An 18,246-nucleotide genomic window follows, 5' to 3' on the forward strand; every position below is an offset into this window, starting at 1 on the left:
ACGCCGTGATCACAGGTCTGGATTCTCGAAATTATTTATTACCGCCATAACTTTTAAGTTAAAAATTGCATTTATACCTTACAGAAGCCAGTCTCTAAAACAACGGTGCCAGTAATTCAAGTCTGAAGACATCCTCGCCTGCAAGAAAATTTATATTTACATGTTTCATTTTACTGAATCCCTAGGAAAATGCTAACCTTTATAACTGGGCTCTCACAGGGAAATATAATTTGCTCAGCTAAATAAATATGTATATTTTAGAACCTCTTACTACATCACACTTAAAAGTCTTTACTATGAATTTAAAAACTTGCCTTGCCCCCGGAAACAGCCTTTGAAAGTATGCCGTGTGCCTCAGGCAAGTGGCTGGATGGGCAGCAGACAGCCCAATCTGTACTTTCTTTAAACTATAATGATCTCACGGATATGAAAACAGGTCAGTCCCAGAAGAGAGAGAAAAACTCCAAAAAGACACTAGAGATAGAACAAAAATAAGGTTTTGAAACTGATTTGATGATTTTCAGAAATGCCGTATGATGGCCACTGTTCATAATTTTTTATCTATTCTTTTGATTAGCGGTTTTCCCTCTCTGGCTTTTGAACCCTGGCTCTTCCTCCTGGCTCCAGGGCTTAACCTAAAGGCAGATATTTGAAAGTACATATTCTCATTCAGTGTCCCCTAGCATAGGAGGCACACATGATAAATACAAAGGACTGCTTTGAAAAAAAATTTTTGTCAAATCTTTTTCCAGACTCTCCGTGTTTCCAAGTTTTAATTTTCCTGCATGCTATTTCTTGGAAAACTAGCTGCTAGAGCCTTTGTGCCAAGTGAAGGTATAAGTGGCTGAAGGTGAAAGTGTTTCAAAGGTCCCCTGACTTCCTGGCCAGGAAGAAATAAGAGAAAAGTAGAGAAGCTGACTGCTCTGTCCTGTCCACTGACGGTCATTTAGGCGGGCGGACCTTATAAGCATTTGTAGCAATCTCACTCTAAAAACCAAAGGGAGCAAAAAAATTTTTTGCTTGTAAATATTTTTTCCTGACAACTTTTCTCTATTAATCTAGAATCTGACTCATCTCGACCCTCCATGCTTGACTAAATGAACATGTTTGTGTGTGAAGGTGATATTTTGCTGTATCTTAACTGGAAGTTGCATTTGCTACTTTAATTTCACCAAATACTGACTATTTCTCTACACAGTATAATCAATGATTAAATTTTTGCCAAGTGCCTCCTTCAACTCATCCCATTAAGAAGACACCCTCTTTTCATGGGCCCCTTAATTTTAATGTCCATTTCATTAGTAGTTAAACATGCATTTGTATGAAATTCTATTGATTTTTATTTTGGGAAGATTTCGTTTAACTTTTTTTGGACGTTTGTTTATGTTTATTGATAAAATGAAAGGAATTTTTCTGTCATGAAATAATCTAGTCTGAACACGATGAAACAGAAACTTGGATAAACATCATAAGAAGGAGGGGAAGGGACCCAACAGTTCAGAGCTTCTAGATAGCTTGGGGATTGATAATCGAAAGAGGACAGATCAGAAAACATTCTTATCTTGCAGGAAAGTCTGTAAGTATGATTCTTCTTTTAGCCCTAAAATTTTGTCAAGTGTTTCCAAATGAAAAATTCAGAGAAATGCTATTAATGGGTTGCCTCAGAGAGATGTAGGATAAAGGATGGACTGAAAGCCAGTCTTGGGAGGCTGCGGCGGCCAAGGAAGTCTTACCTAGGGACAGAGACATCTGAGATGAGACCTGTGGAATGAGCAGGAGTGGGACAGGGGAAGGGGCAAAAGCTGAAGGAAGAGCAAGCTTGTCCCATTTGAAGAGTTACAAGATGAGTATGGTGGGAGTGTGGGATGCATAGAGGGAAGAGAGGAGAGATGGCTGAGACAAGCCGGGCAGTCATGAAGTCTTGTAAGCCTTGGGACAGCATCTGGGCTGCATCCCCAGGCCCCTGGGAACCCAATGAAGATCAAGAAAGGGTTTTTTAAGGGGGGAGGGCATAGCTCAGTGGTAGAGTTCATGCCTAGCATGCAGGAGGTCCTGGGTTCAATCCTCAGTACTGCCATTTAAATAAATAAACAAATAAACCTGATCAGCTTCACCCCCCCCCCACCAACCCAACGAAAAAGAAAGGATTATGTAATATGGGTTCCATTTGAACACATCTCAACTCTTATTGGATAGGGTCTTTTTAGTAATTAACTGAACAATTATTCTTATGCAGGACTTATTAAGTAGAAGCACTATTCTAAATGTTTTCCAAGTAGTAATTCATTTATTTCTCACAGCAATTCCTACAACTTTTATTGTAACTTCTATTTTTTTGAAATGAGGAAACTGAGGCACAAGGAGGTAGAGGAACTTGCTTGAGGTCCCATGGTTTCTAAATGGTGGAGTCAGGATTTGAACCCAGGCAGTCTTGGCTCCAGAATCCATGTCATCAAGCCCTACAGCTTTCTGAAACGCAACACATGCAAGAGCATCTAAGAGGATACTTCGAGTCTTAGAAAAATGAAACGGTGGTAACAAAAAGATCTGGTTTCGTGTAAAACTTCATGGTTTGGCAAAGGTTGAACAACTACTCAGGGTAACACAGAGCCTGTCATTTTCACGGCACTGTGTTAGCGTCCTTCCGAAAATAAAGAACACTGCTGTATTGCCTCCTTTTATTCAGTCATTGAGCATTTGACATCACAGAAATAAAGCCATTTGAACTAAATGGATTTTCAAAATAATTGGTTTCCTCTTAGAAAACAAATTCCTCAGTCTCCTCATAAGTCAATCGCGGTGTTAAGCGTCCGCTGAACCTCCAGATCTATGGGACTGCAAGAGATGGCTATTCGTCAGCATTTCCTTCCTTTGGGATGCTCTTTAAATTAGGTACAGTTCTGGAAAGTTGCTTTTCAAATCATGACCTCTTTTCTAAATTGGCCTAGAACATTCTGATTCCAAGGACAACTGGTGATAATTAAAAAAAAAAAAATCACAGCAAGCAACAAAGACGACTACCCAAGGAAACATTTCTTAAACAGTTCAGATAAGAAATGGCTTTGCTGAGCTCCACTCTGAAAGCCAAGGGCAAGTCCTGCTTGAGTCACAAGGAACCATATAAGACTGGGGAAGATGCTTCATCCCTTTTGTCAGCTCAAATATATTTTAAAGTAAAATATACTTTATTTATTTCCATTTCCATGTGTGTTTGAATACATGGAGAATGTGGGAAAGATCAAAGACTTGGAAGTCTTCGGTTCAAGGCTTGATGCTGCCAAGAGCTATGTGGAAAGCACCAGGTCCTTACCCTCAGGTGGGCTCAAGATTTTATTTGTGAAATGGGGGATGATGGTGGGGAGACGAGAGGTGAGGCAGGCCAATTCTCTAAGATTCTTTTCAACTGTAATGTACTACTAGTCATTCAATATCTTGTAATAACCTATAATGGAAAAAAATTTGAACTTAATATCTTTTTGCTGTACACCTGAAACTAACACAAAATTATAAGTTAACTATAGTTCAATAAAAAGGATTCTATTAATCAACAAATAATATAGGACTATGATTTTTGTAGGTATAAAAGGGAACAGTTTTGCACGAATAGACTATATTTAATATTCTGCTCATTAAACTCTGTTAAGAATAAAGGAAGGATGGATGAGAACATGATGTCTGAGAACAGGGAGATGGTGAACTTGAGTGGAAAACTGCCATCAAGAAGAAAAGAAATCAGAATAAAAATTCAGCTAGAGAAAATGTAACATGGGATCTGACAGACAAGACTGTTATTTGAAATGATCAGAGCTCAGGATCAGTTTTAACGAAAAAGCATTAGGCCAAGAAGGGAGATGGTAGACTTGTTAGCAAGGCTGAAACAGGGGCCACAGCAAAGTCGATCCCACAGAAGAACATCCACTGTCTAGGCTGGGAGGGAATTTGGGTCAAGCCTGCATCTTTGGCCTCTCCAATTAAGGGTATCCACTTAGTATTTAATCTTACCCTGTAAGGTGTGTTCAAAGCAGAAGACATGCATGGTTAGATGTAGAACACAAACCATCTTGTGATGTTAATAACGGACTTGTTCCATATTCTAACAGGAGCCCAAACCACTTCTGTATTCTTCCCATGGTAGACATGAACTTACAACACCGCACTGTTTATTAACTACACCAAAGGAAAAATTAGGTCAAATTCAGACTTTGTAAACAAGGATTTTCAGATACTATTTAAAAATAAAATGAAACCAGATAAGCCAGCTTGGAAAACAGAGAAGAAAGCAAAATACATCTCTCCAAGGAACACCAGTATTTGCTAACATTTGAAATAATTGTTTTTTTAAAAAAAGCAACAATGAAATACCACTGACAAAAATGATTCACTGCACGAAAACTGGCAGTCTAGTTGAGGCCAGGTTAGAACTCTACGAGAAGACAAGTTTACTGCGAAGAACTTGAGAAGGACCCAGGTCTCCGGATGAGGAAATGCAGGCTAGCATCGCTTTTAAATTTGGAATGAATTTGCCACAAGGAATGGCAAGAATATAAGATGGAAAAAGAGCAATTGGGAAGAAAAAATAATGCTTGTTTCTAAGAATGCTGCTGCTTTGTTTTATGAACCAGTCTATTTGTTTTGGCTGCAACTAAACTCAAGAATGTTTTCTGCATATTTTACAGTGTAGTTTATAGACATCAAAGGAACAATCTCTCCTTTCATCATTATTTACACATAAAAATAATGCAATTTGTGGTGCATGTAAGATGTTACTTCTTAAAAAGCTCTCGAGTCTAATTTATTAATTGCTTGAGATTTAAAGTTAAACAAGGGTGAGATGCAAATCATATGTTACTCTGAAATATTTTACCACCAAATCTTGTTTTATTAATGAGATGTCGAGCAGCCATATGAATATTTATTTATGTGGTTAGAGGGCTTTATGAAGAATCCTGGAGCAAGTGACAGAGGCATGAAAGCAAAAGGGTTTTGCCTCTCTTGAAAAAAGTGGGGGCTGTGTCTTTGTTTTTAATTCCACTCTTTCCTCTGTGCTTCCAACATTAAAGCATTCCTGTAACCCACCAACCACCCCGATCTCTTTTGCTCCAAATCTTTAGTTTCAGCTGCTACTACTGCTGCTATGATAGCAACAGACTCCTACTGACAACCCTGGAAATAACATTTTGGTCTTTTCCGCTGGCATGACAGCATCACGTTAATTTTTTTCCAATGAGATGCATTTGGAAAGTACAATACATGCATAAAACTCGGTTTATCTTCATTCATGTATTAATTTTGATTTAGTCCCTTAGAAATTCTGTGTAAAGCTGTAGGTTAATTCTGTACATGATCTATTTCTTTATGCAACAAATCCCCTAAAAATAACACCTTACAAGTGTAAAGCAAAATGAGCTAGGCTTGTCGGAAAATTTTCCCATGATTTATAACGCACACTACTGCAGAATCACAGTTACGATAATACCACTGTTTATTTGTAGCTTCACTTTTTCTAAGAATGTACAATAACTGTTGGAAAATACACCTGTATGTACATACATATGGAGATGTAGTTTACCTGTTTTTGAAAAGTATATTCACACAAATACCCAAATACACACACGTACATATATACATGCATTCCATTTCCTTTTTTAAAAGGACACCTGTATCTCAACCTGTACAAGTCAGTACAGCATCATGTGAAATATAGTCAGAAAAACCCATGAAGTATTTCCCCTCTTCCACTGCGGCCTGTCCTCAAGGCTGCCCGCCCCACCCTGCATATACCCGCCAGCTCTGTTCCTCAGGCTCCTAGATTACCTTCTGGCTCCCCTTCCCCACTTCCTCCTCCACATACTACTTCGGTGTCCGTCAAAGTGAGATAGCTCATCTAATTGTTAAGAAGAAAGACTCTGCTTAAACAGTTTCACATTAGAGAATGAACTACTTCAAGTGGTTTAGAACACATCAAGGACGCCTGCGTCTTAAAAGAAGAGTTTGCTGACCCCTAGGCTCAGCTCTTTAACTGCAGACCATGCATCTGCGAGTCTGTGTGGCGATCTCTGCTTCTTTTACCTGCAAAGTTGGTGCTGATGTGCTTAAAGCTGCCTTAAAATACAACAGATGTAAAATTTCGCATATGATACCTAGGGATTGTATTCTTCCAATCAACTAAATCTTTATTATTGGGTGCCCAGTACCATGGGTTCCATGCAGAAACCGGAGACAAGAAGAGAATCACTAAGCATTAATGACAGAACTTCAGGAGAGTGTACGGTTCCCCAGGGCCTGGGGCAGTCAGAAAAACTTCATGGAGGAGGTAGGTAGGACCTTGAGATGGCCTTGGTGGTACTCGACAAGCCAGAGGGCTGAAGTGGAGGCTGCAGTGAGGAAGAAGGCGCATGGCCTGAGTGAAGGCAAGATGAAGGCAGATATGAACCGAGGACAGCGAGAGGACCAGCGTGGCCAGAACAGAATACGCGTGTTGAGGAACACTGAGAAATCTGGATGGGCTTTGGAAGCCAGGCAGGAAGAGTTTGATCTTATCATTATAACTGATCCTTTAAATTCAATTGAGTAATGTGACATAGTGAGACATTAAAACATCATCAAAAGTTATAAAATGAAAAATGAAAGTCTTATTTCTCCAAAATAACCAGGCACCCATTTTTGAGACCCAGTCAGGCAATTTTAAATATATGTAACATTCTGTTTTCTTTCCACTTACTACACTTTGCCCATCCTGTCTCATTTTCATGGAGAGGTCTACTTCATTCTTTTAAAATGGCCTCACAATATTTCACTGTATGCATGTACCATCATTTAATTCTTCCTAGCTTTTTGCTCAAATAATACTACAAGGATATGGTAGATCCTTGCAGGTACATCCATGGAATAAATTCCAATTAGTGGAACTATTGAGCCAAAGGTTATGTGCACTTAAAATGCCAGTAGATACCCGCACACTGGCCTCCGAAGAGGCTACACTGATTTAAACTTCCAGTGACAGTGCATCATTGGGTATTTTCTCTTTAAAATGTATGCCCACCAAGGGGCAGCCAGGCCCTTTGAAACTTCGTAGTTTTGATTTACGTTCCTTAATAATGGGTGAGAATAAGCGTATTTTCACATATTTGCTGGATATTACTTTTTGTCTGTGAATTCTGTGTTCCTGTCCTTTGCTCTTTTGGGCCACTGACTTGTTAGTTTTTTCCTATTGATTTCTAAGTACTCTTTGTAAGGCAGGGAAACCAGTGATTTAAGATTTTTCTGGCAGAGTTCTTCATACTGGATTGGAGCTGAGAGACTTTTGGCAGGGACATCAGCTGAGAGGAGGCTGTTTTAAATCAGTCTCAAGTTGAGAAGGGCTCTGAACAGGGTCATCAGAGGAATAAGAAATATATTCTAGGATGCTGGTGATACACATGAGATAAATGAGGATGAAGGAAAGAGGATGAAGACAAACCCAAAGTTTCTAACAGGAAACAGAAAGACTGGGGGTAACCCTGACAGATTGGAAAGAGGAGCCAATTTGGAAGGGAAGATGATAATTTGATGCTCAGTTACTGAGTCTGAAATAGTAGTGCACGCTCCAAAAGAAGATGATTTACAGGCAGTGTCAGATATGGGACCCAACCAGGAATCAGGCTGAGGCTTCTGGGAAGCATCTCTATACAAGTGACAGCTGAAGTCACAGAGGAGATGAGCTCACCGTGCAAGGGAACAGGAGAAGCAAAGCCCAGGACACAGACTTGAGGAACATGCATGAGGAGGAAGAGAGACCAGCGGAGGAGACAAGTAGACCATAGAAGAGTGAGTTTCTAGAGCAGGGGTTAGCAAACTATGGCCAGCAGGCCCCGTATCTGGCCCCTGGCCTGCTTTCTCAAATAAAGTTTTATTGGAACACAGCCATGCCCACTTGGTGACCTACTGTCTAAGGCTGCTTTTATAACACAATAGCGAAGGCTGAGGAATTGTGACAGAGAACCCATGGCCCGTGAAACCTAGAATAGTTACTATCCAGCCCTTTTACGGAAAACAGTTTTCCAATCTCTAGAAGGAAAACTCTTGGTCAATATAGTCAAATGCTGCATGGAGTCAGAGGATGATTAGAAGTGGGAAAACACCACTAAACTTGGCGAAGAGGTACTAGGTTACTTCGTAAACTTTCTGTATTATGATGGGCTTAGAAAAGGGACTTCAAGGGAATATTTGGAAGAGTTGACTCATACATCAGGAAAAAACAGAGCAAGAGGTTGGTCAGTAGCTAGAAAGCACATCACAGAGGACAGTGGAATGTCTCCCATCCACCTGTCTGCCCTTCCACCCTTGTGTTGAGAAGGCTGAGTGTCATCATGACTGTGGGGATTAGAGCTGGAAGTCAGCTTCATCAAGAAAGTGGGGGAAAGGGCACTGTGTGCAGCAGTAGGCTGGTGAATGTTTAATAACTGGCTCTCAAAAAATATTTGTAGCAGCACGCACCGATTTCCATGGTGCACATACTCCAGCTGGCAGAATTCCTGACAATGTAACAATCGGCCCCTTCAAGCCAGCACAATACGTGCCAGCACACCAACTGGGTGATGCTGTCACCCAGGCTGAAGTCGGGGCGGATGGAGCACAGGAGGACATGAGCAGGGTGTTGAGTTCTTTAGGAATAAATCCTGAGAAGCAAGAGATAACATTGTGCTAGTTAAAAGGAAAAGGCATGGACTTCAATATTAATAAGTGGTAAAAGAGAGTCTGTTAAGGGTCACAAGGGATTGAAGAGAAACTCAGCTCCTTCTAGAGTAAAGAGCCATCTGAATTGAATTTTTTAATAAAATTAACTTAATATATTAAATCGTTATCAAGTCTTCCAATAATTAGGATTCTATATAACCCAGTGCTTTTGAATATACACATGTGTAAATACACATCATTATGTGTAATTTTAGCTGTTGATACCTAAATAATGATGAAATTATATATTTCAGTGCTCACGATGTTCATCATACTGACTTTGAAATAGTTTCTGATACAGTTCAGAATTATTAAAGATTAAACTATTTTTATATACTAAAAAAACACTAAATAATGCATCTATATTCCAAAATTTGATTAACCAAAGCAGTCCGTAGTTTGGATCAGGCAATAATAAAACTGACCATACAGAATCACTTAGTGACTTCCTAGGAGTAACATTTACCTGGACATTGGTGAAGAAGAATCTTTTTTTGGCCTGTATTCTTTCAATCACTCAGTCACTCATGTGTTCACTCATCAAACCTATTTGACTCCTTAGTATATGCAAGGCAATGTTCCAGGGGCTAAAAATATTCTTCATAGTGCTTGAAGGATTTTTTCCACAGAACAATATTCAACTGTCTTTAAATAAAATCAAAATTTGCCAGAAAACAGAACTGGAAGGAAAGGGATGGGGTAAATACTTTAGAGGGCGGGCTCTTCATTTCTTCCCTGCTCATTTATTGTTATTGCTTCTCCTTGCTCTAGGAAGCAAGGTCATCATTCGCTGCCACGCTGTATCCCAGCTTATCTTCCAGAACATTCTTCCTGGAAAATGGCACTTACGCTTTATGCTAGTATGACTGAACGGCTGTCTTCCTTTCTAAGTGAGCAGGCGAGCCTTCTTGGGTGGGATGGAAAATACATTTCTATTCTTAGCATTATTAATTCTAATTCAGGAGGGCACAAAGAGAATGTCACTTCCCTCTGCGCCCTCAGGACGTGCATGCAGGGGAGACAAGAATTAAATAATGAACAGGTCCCAAACAAAGCCATCTGATGCTAGGCATTGAGATTTCTTTCTCTTTCTCAATGCTACTAAAACCCCACAATGAGGTTTGTAATTTTATTCTTTGGGAAATGGATTCCTGTAAGCTTTTAGCACAGTGAGAATTGCCCAATCTTATGAAATATTCCTTTTTTTCCCTCTCTCAAGCCCTTCTGGTAACACAGACCAGATTTCTAGATGTCCTACTGGCAGCCGACCTTTTCTCGTGAACTCCAGTCAGTGGCCAAGGGAGAGGAGCATCAGTGCTTTAAAATCTTTTTTCTATGCCTGCAAGCAAAAATTTTACAACATTTCTCCTTGATATGAAATCTCTGCTTGGACATCTGGCTTCACAGTGAGGCACTTTCAATACACAGGCTTCAAAGAAAGGGCTTAGCCCTGGTGGTGCAGTGATGCCAGAAGAATGTTCCACAGTCTTTCTATAGAACTATTTCTAACAATTTCCCCCAATGAACTTCTGTGAGTTCAGTGGAGAGTGCTAACTAGCACTCAGATAACTTGGCTTTGGTGTACAGCCTTATGCGGGCCTACCCCTGGGGTACTGGAGCTTAGAAATTATGCTCTTGGATAATATAAACAAAGTGTAGGATATTTTATTAGAATCTGCCTATTAGGCAAAATAAATCACTATTACCAAAGGATCTGAGTTATTTTTGCCTATCTGCTATACCATCACAGAATATTTGCAAGCTTGCTGCCTTCAATAAAATAACATGAGAATAAAGTGACATAATTAGTTTCCAGAGCCTTGACTTATGAGCTAACATCATTCATTTATTCAGCATATTTCTAGAACTTTCCACTTCTAGAACCAAACACTGCAGTAAGTGCTTGCTCTCAAGAAGCTTAGAATCTACTTGGCGAGAAAGAGAATTAATCAAAGTGCAGGTTCGCGATCTCCTCTTTGCAATCTGAAAATCCTCTTAAAGTCACAGAGTATTTTTGAAAGGTTGTGGTTAACTTGTGAGGCAACAAAACCTGACTGACCTAGTTTCTGTTTGTCCCGTTTACTGGGGGGTAGTCCTACGTTTCACTATGCACTTGCGTCTGGGGACAGCGCGTTGTCCCAGACCCCCCTGGAGATAAAGTAAAAGCACTGTGTCGCCTTCCTGGAATCTGCAGATCCTGATCTGCAAAACTCATTCAACCTCCAGGTTTTGCATAAAGGAGTGGGGACCCCCGCATTACAGTGCAGTGAAAACCTCCCTAGAGGAAGGAACAAAGCTGGCATGAGCTTTTCACTCTGACACTTCACAGAAAGATGACATTTAAATCTTAAAGGGAAAGGACTTCACATGGAGCTCACGCCATCACAGAGACCACGAACGCAGAGGGCTGCCTGTTGATATGGTGGAGGGAAGGGCAATACTAGACAAGTGGTTCTCCAGGTTTTTGGTCTCTGGACCCCTTTACACTCTGAAAAAATTAAGAACCCCAAGGAGACTTTGTTGATGTGGGTCTTACCTATTGACATTCACCACTTCAGAAATTAAAATGAAGGAATATGAAAATATTTATTAATTCATCTAAAAATAACAGTAATAAAGCCATTACGTGAACATAAATGTATTTTTTAAATAAAAAAAGAACTATTTTCCAAAGCAAAAAAATTAATGAGAAGTGTGGCTCTGTTTTACGCTTTTGCAAGTCTTTTTAATGTCTCACTTATAGAAGGCAGCTAGTCTCCTACCTGCTTTTGCATTTAATCTCTTGCATTATGTTGCTTTGGTTGAAATATGGGAAGACAACCTAGTCTCACACAGGTAAGTAATTAGAAAAGAAAAGGGAGGAGTATTTTAGTAACTTTTACGGATGATTGTGGGTATTCCTTGGGACTGTATCAAAACTTGAAAAGTGGTAGTTTCTTTAAAAAGTTAGTTACAGTGAGGGTTCTGAAACTCTGATCAGTGAATTCTGTGTACTGTTATATTAAGATCCACTGTTCCCTTTTGTATTTTGAATGGATCTTCCCCCCATGCATGATTTTGTAACATCGGGTATTGGCCATTTGGAAAACACTGGTTCAGTGAGTTATAAAAATCTTCCAAATGTTGATACCCTTACTTAATTCTTCCCCCTTTCTTCCCACGCACATCATTAGTAATATCACTGATCTTGACAGAAAAGTCTTTAAGTACTGGGAAGCTGTCAAGCTTACAGTGGTGGTATAGGTTTTCCAAATTCCTAATTTTTGCTTGAAAGCTCAAATTTTATCATTAACAACAATATAGTCAGTCATTGTCCTTCAAGTGTCAGGCTTACTTCCTTTATTTTCAAGAAAACCTCTGTCAGATACTCAAAACGGAATACGCGCAGTTTGCCTTCCAAGTGACTAGAGTTCAGGTCTCACTCAAACAAGTGCAGAGCTGCTTTTCCTTGAGACAACCACCTTACTTGTGTACGCAGCAGAAGTGCCTTATGCATGCTTCCTCTTAATATTAAAAAGATGTGTTCTCAAGGATTGAGATTTAATAAAATTAATACTCTTTATTGTTTTGTTTTTTGTTTTCAAAGCACAAGTACGTGCTGGTGAAGAAAATAATGACTACTCGTACAGTTCAGTGTCAACGTCATGGTTCCTGCTAAAACATCAGCAGTTTTATCCACCATTGCTTTTAGATCATCAGTGCAAATGTGTACACAGTGAAAAAGGCGAGTGATGTCTTTGTGTTATTATGAAAATAGTTTTGACCTTATGGAGCCCCTGAAAAGATCTCAGGGACCCTCAGGGGTCTGAGGACAACACCTTGAGAACCACTGGTTTAGATCATGAAGGGTTTTGTCTGCCATGCTGACAAGTATAGATTTTATCCTGTAGGCACAGAAAGCCACTGATGGATTTTAAAAAGCACCACATGCTCATATTTGTGTTTTAGAAAGGTCATTTTATCAACAGTTCGAGGGACAGATTTGAGAGGGTCAAGCTCATGGCAGTGATTCTACAAAAAAGGGATTGTAACAGGCAAGGTCAAAGACGAGGAAGGTCTGACTAAGAAGGCAGGAACTTGTGATTGGGGAATGGGGTATGCATTTGGAAATATTAAGTGTTATTTCTAGGAAGTGACCTTGGGCAGGTAAAGAAGAGGAAGAATTCATTCAAGGGGACTTCCAGAATCTGACTTGAGTGACTGAGTGGATGACAGTGGCACTTTAATTCTCATAATCGAGACAAGAAGAACAGGTTGGGGGTAAGAAGAGTGGGAGCAAGATAAAGTCAGTTTATGATAAATCTAGTTAGAGCAGCCTAAGGGTCCTCCAAGTGAAAACATGCAACAGGAGTTGGAAATACAGATGGAGAGCTCAGAGAAGGTCTGCGTGGAGGTCAAGACTCACAATTCGTTTGCATGGAAGCTTATGTGAGGGGCTGGATTGTCTAGGGATGGCACATCCAGAGAAAATAGATGAGGCTTGGCTTAACCTGAATATCTGAGTATTAAAAAGAGGAAGAGGAGACAGGGAATGGGAAAGAGGGTTTTAGAACAGCAGGTGAATTGGGAAAGTGCCGCCATGGGGCTAAGGATGCTGTTAGAGTCTGTTTATATGGCAGAGTAAGTCCTGTTCATAGATGTTTGTGGTCTCAGATTGGAGTGTATATATAATCTCCCACCCCACTGATGTGGATGGAAATAAAGCCAAGGCTGTAGGGACTTTTTTGCCTGCTCATCCTTCTGCCCTCTTGTAATCCACCAAGGGGAAGACACACCAGGCAGTTACTAGTCCATGGAGACTGTGCAGACAAGTAGAGCAGGCATGAACTCAATCTAGAGCCTGGAGTCAAACTCAGCCACAGCCTGAATCCAAACCACACTAATGATCCACAGGTCTGTTGAAAGAAAAGTAAATGTTTGTTATTACAACTCATTGAGTTTGGGGGATTGTTTGTTAATCAGCATTGTGGCAATAGCTGACTAACACAGGCTCCTTGTTAAATGTTATAAAGGAGTCAAACAGGTTTCTAAGATCAGACAGTAGATTGAATTTCCCTCTCCCAACACCAAATGAAGTGAGTAAATAAGAGTGAAAATGAGCAGAAAAGCACTAGAGCACTGAAATAGGGTAGTAAGGTAGATACAATACAAAAAACCCTCAAAGGATTGTGGTCAAGGGAAAAAAAAAACATGATTCTGGAGCATTTCAGTGACTCAACTTCAAAATCTGCCCAATTCCCCCAACTCATTACTTTGTTGTGAGTTAACAAAATCCTGAGAATATTAACATTGCCAAATTTGAAGAGGAGAAAACTGTAAGTAGCTTCAGCTCTTCCCTCTTCTGACTGCAAAATGGATGCAGTGGAAAAACTGGTAGAAATCAGAGCTGTCTATCTTCTAGGGAAGTGAGGGTGTCAGGACTTCAGGAATACACACCAAATTGGGATAATTCAAACCGCAAAGGATTAGAAGATGCCCTCTCTCATTAAGGTAGCATGAACTCAGTCACCCCAACCAGACTGCACCCACATCTCTACCCCAGCTCTTCCTCCCTGTCCCCTCAGGTTCCAGAAAATGCAGACACTACAAATAAGTGTTACCGACAAAGGGGAGATTCACTGTGTTTAAACGTGCGACATTGAACGTTTAACATTTAGAGGTATCCTGGTTAATTACTGAATGTATCTTGGTTAATCTATTAAACTTACATGTTAAGAAAGACTTCTTCAAGAATCCCTCAGAAAAAGCAAATCATTGACCTGGGGGAACACTTCAATCTTGCTCAGCCTTCCCCACAGCAATATTAAATGCTAGATGAGCAATGTTTAAGTTCTTGTGGGAAAAAATGTGAACAAGAATGTTCTGCCCATCTAACATGTCATTCCAACATAAAGGTTAATCAGCAGACATTCTTAAACGTGGAAAAACTGAGGGAAGATAGTGCTGTGAGTCTTGAAGGGAGTACTTGACCATGAAATCCAGCCGATTAAGAACGACATCAAAGTAAAAACTTTGGGAATGGAAGTGTAAAAGGCTGTGGTATCAAAGGCCTACGGGTAAGCACCATATCAATTAAAGAGCGCATGAATATTAAGGTTTTGGTTAAAAACAAATTGTAACTATCATAAACCTGGACAGTGTAAAGCTATAACGCGACCCCAGGCAGGAGGTGGCAAGGAGGGTGATGGGAGGACATGTGAGCGTACGAATGTACTCATCTTTCAGCCACAAATCAAATTCTATCTGAAAGTTCAACAGTGCCTTCTGTTTAACTCTTCTTTCATCTGTCGAACTGAAGTAAAATTAACTTGAGATTTTTTCTAAAACTAGTGAAAATACAGAATCAAGCATATTAACCCATCTTGTAAGTCCATTTAGAGTTCCTTCTCGTCTCTCCTTTCATGTAGTAGGACATCTGCAGTGATGTTCATGTCAGTACTAAGATGGTTATTTCTGGGTGATGAGATTTGGGTTGACTTTAAATACTGGGCAGAAGAACCACCCAAAGCAACCCTGCCCAAATTTCTGATCCCAAGACTCGTGGGCATGTAATACAGGTGTTATTTTACACCATCAAGTTTTGGGGTGATTTGGTATGCAGCAGAGATAACTCTTTTTAGAAGCTTGACTCGGAAGGTAAGGAGTGAACTCAAGCAGTAAATAAGTGATAAAGACGATTTTTTTTTTTTGCTCTCGAGAGAGGGTATCTTACAGCATAAAGTATCTACTCGTGTGAACGCGTTTCCTTTTACACTCAGGAATTCTGGTCTATGAAAGACCTCACTTCATCAGTTGTTCTTAAACAGCAAGAATCACTCCTGCTGTGAGGATCCGCTACCACGAGTCCCTCAGTGTCCACTGGATCCCTTTAAGAATGAGGCTCTTCCTTTTTTTTTTTTTTTTTACCAAATACTTTTTATTGTTTCTTATCGTAAAAGTGGTTTTGTAATTTAAAATCTAGAGCTATGATAAAAGAAGAAAATTACCACAAATTTCATCACTCAAAGATATCCACCAGTAAAATTTTGATACACAATTCTAGTCTTTTTCTCTTTATATATTCTTTTTTTTGCAAAGATGACCCCATATGTATATAATGTTCTGTAAACTGCATTTTCATTGAAAACTATCTTGTGAACATCTTCAAGATTCTTAAATACCCTTCTCCAACAGCGTTTTCACTATTGCATGGTTTTCAGCTCATGTGCTTTGGTGGAAAATAAAGTACAAAAGGGAGACAGAACATGCTGGTACCATGGGTGCCTAGCACACAATGGGAGCTCGATAAACAGTTCTAGGAGAAATGAACGAATGTGAGAATGAGCATCTCTTTGGCTAGCTCAAGCTTAGTACAACTCTTTAACTGCCACTTAGGGCACATTCTGGAAATGGGTCAAAGGCTAGGCATGTCTCCCGGGCAATTTAATAATGACAGGGAGCACCAGATTATTCTCCAGAATGTTTTATCAAGTTCCACTACCCCAGACGGGTGGCCCTTCAAATGGATTTCAGCGGCCTGCTTTATACCTGGGTTTTTCTCTAAAGACTTGCTTTAATGAAAGGTCAGAAGCTCTGGCCAAGTGAGTGCCCATCTCCACTCTCCATCACCAGCTGGAGAGCTCAGCGCATCATCAGCCCAGAAAGTGGGGTGAAGTACATGTCACAGTGAGTGAGCCCACTGCTTTTACAGCACTATTTACAGCCAGTATTTAAACACTACAAAATATTAGGTCCATATGCGCTTATTTTAATGTCTGTGTAGACAAATGTATTTGGTTTCAGAAAACCAAATGCAAGCCTCGTGGTGACTGTGTCTCTCTCTGAGTATCTATATCTATAAAACACTCAAATATAATTAGAATGTCCAACTCAGACAACTGTTGCAAAAGTGCTGCTACCATTCAGGCAGACAGAAAATTTGAGTGAGGGTATTCGGGTCCACTTATGCACTTGGTCACTGACACACTTTCACAGACAGAATGTAGAGACGGAGGGATGGTGTAATAGTTAATAGTTGAGGCTTTCAAGTCAGAAAGACTGTGACTCGAACCTGGCTCTGACAGTTACTTAGCAGTTGACCTGGGGCTGGTTACTTAACCTCAGAGCCTCAGTTTTCCCATTTGTAAGATGGGGATGACAGAAATGCCCTCCTTGTAAAGATTACTTATAAGGCTTAAATGAGGTAATGGAATGTGAGGTGAATGAAAATGTTTGGCAGAGGGCCTGGTACACACTACATGTTGAATGAATATCAGCTATTATTCCTGTTATTGTTTGTGACATAGCCTAAAAAGAAAGCCAGGCAATGAGTGATAATAAATTATCTTACGTAGTTAGTTAAAAAAAAAAAAGGCATTCACTTTATACAGAGTCTGAGTGAATCAAAGGTCAACTATATTCTCTCTACATTGTAATTTTAATTATTTTCAAGTACCTATGGTACCTATGTTTTGGATGTCATAAATATAATAGAACACTATATATATGTATATATACTGCCATCTTTTAACTTCAACTTCAGTCTTTACGATTTGACAGTTTGTTGGAAATTAGGATCAGAATGTTTTTCCCTTTTAAAAGGTAAATGCAAAAACAATTAAAAATAGGCCGTTATACTAATTGTATTTCTTCCAAGTTTTTTTAAATCTTTAAGAGACAATACTAGAAACCATGTTATTACGGAGTAAATTCATGTTTTCCCTTTTGTATATACTGGGATTTAATTATTTATTTAAAATTCGGAAGTTACCTACCAGTTGGTACTTGGATAGCAAATGGAAAAGAAATTTATTTAAAATGAAATTTTTATACAACAAACGAATTTAAACAAAGCAGTCAACTCAGTTCATGCAAAGCAAAAGTCATGCAGATCCATGAGTACTTCCTCTACATTTATAAATGATAAGAGTTTCAAAGATTTTAAAAAGTTACCAGGATATGAAAAACATCTTTTTTTGTCTCATATCACACGTATGGGGGAAAAAGCTCATGGATGGAAAAACACAGGGAAAATCTCATTAATAACAAAATTAATCCTCACTTTTAAACCGAGGAGTCTCGATGTAATGGCCTCCAAGGTTTTGTCCATATCTTAAGGTTTTTTATTCTATTCAGTGTTGTCCAGGCTTAAAGGCTTTATATAAAATAGCAACTTAAGTTAACACTGACTTTTGCCTAAATTACTCAGATTGCCTGCAATGGGCTATAGAAAAGAAAGATGGATGGATTAGGCAGAAAAGGGTAGTGATAAAACCCAAATGTTTCTTTTATTTTCCTCTGCTTTGTACGATTACTCTACACGCTTTAAGCATTGTTATAACAAAGTAAAATCACCGAAAAATAATCTTTTGCTGAGAATTATTTAAGAAAAAGTTCTGTTCTCTTTTAAATCTTATTTATAAAGGTTTCCAGACACTTATCCTCACAGATTAAACACAGCATGATGTAGACACTTAATAATATTCACTGCTATGAAGCCAAGAAAAAAACTACTTTGAGATCTAACTGCCTGTCACCTAAAGGATCAGGGTC

The 18,246-nt window shown here is 39.4% G+C and overlaps 1 protein-coding gene across 3 annotated transcripts in view; it reads right to left on the bottom strand.

The window, feature by feature from the left end:
* Positions 1–18,246, bottom strand: part of CEP112 (centrosomal protein 112) — a 373,207-nt gene that overhangs the window by 64,224 nt on the left and 290,737 nt on the right. The gene's annotated exons all lie outside the window — the stretch shown is intronic.

This window comes from Camelus ferus, chromosome 16 (assembly GCF_009834535.1).
Source record: "Camelus ferus isolate YT-003-E chromosome 16, BCGSAC_Cfer_1.0, whole genome shotgun sequence".
Classification (NCBI taxonomy): domain Eukaryota; kingdom Metazoa; phylum Chordata; class Mammalia; order Artiodactyla; family Camelidae; genus Camelus; species Camelus ferus.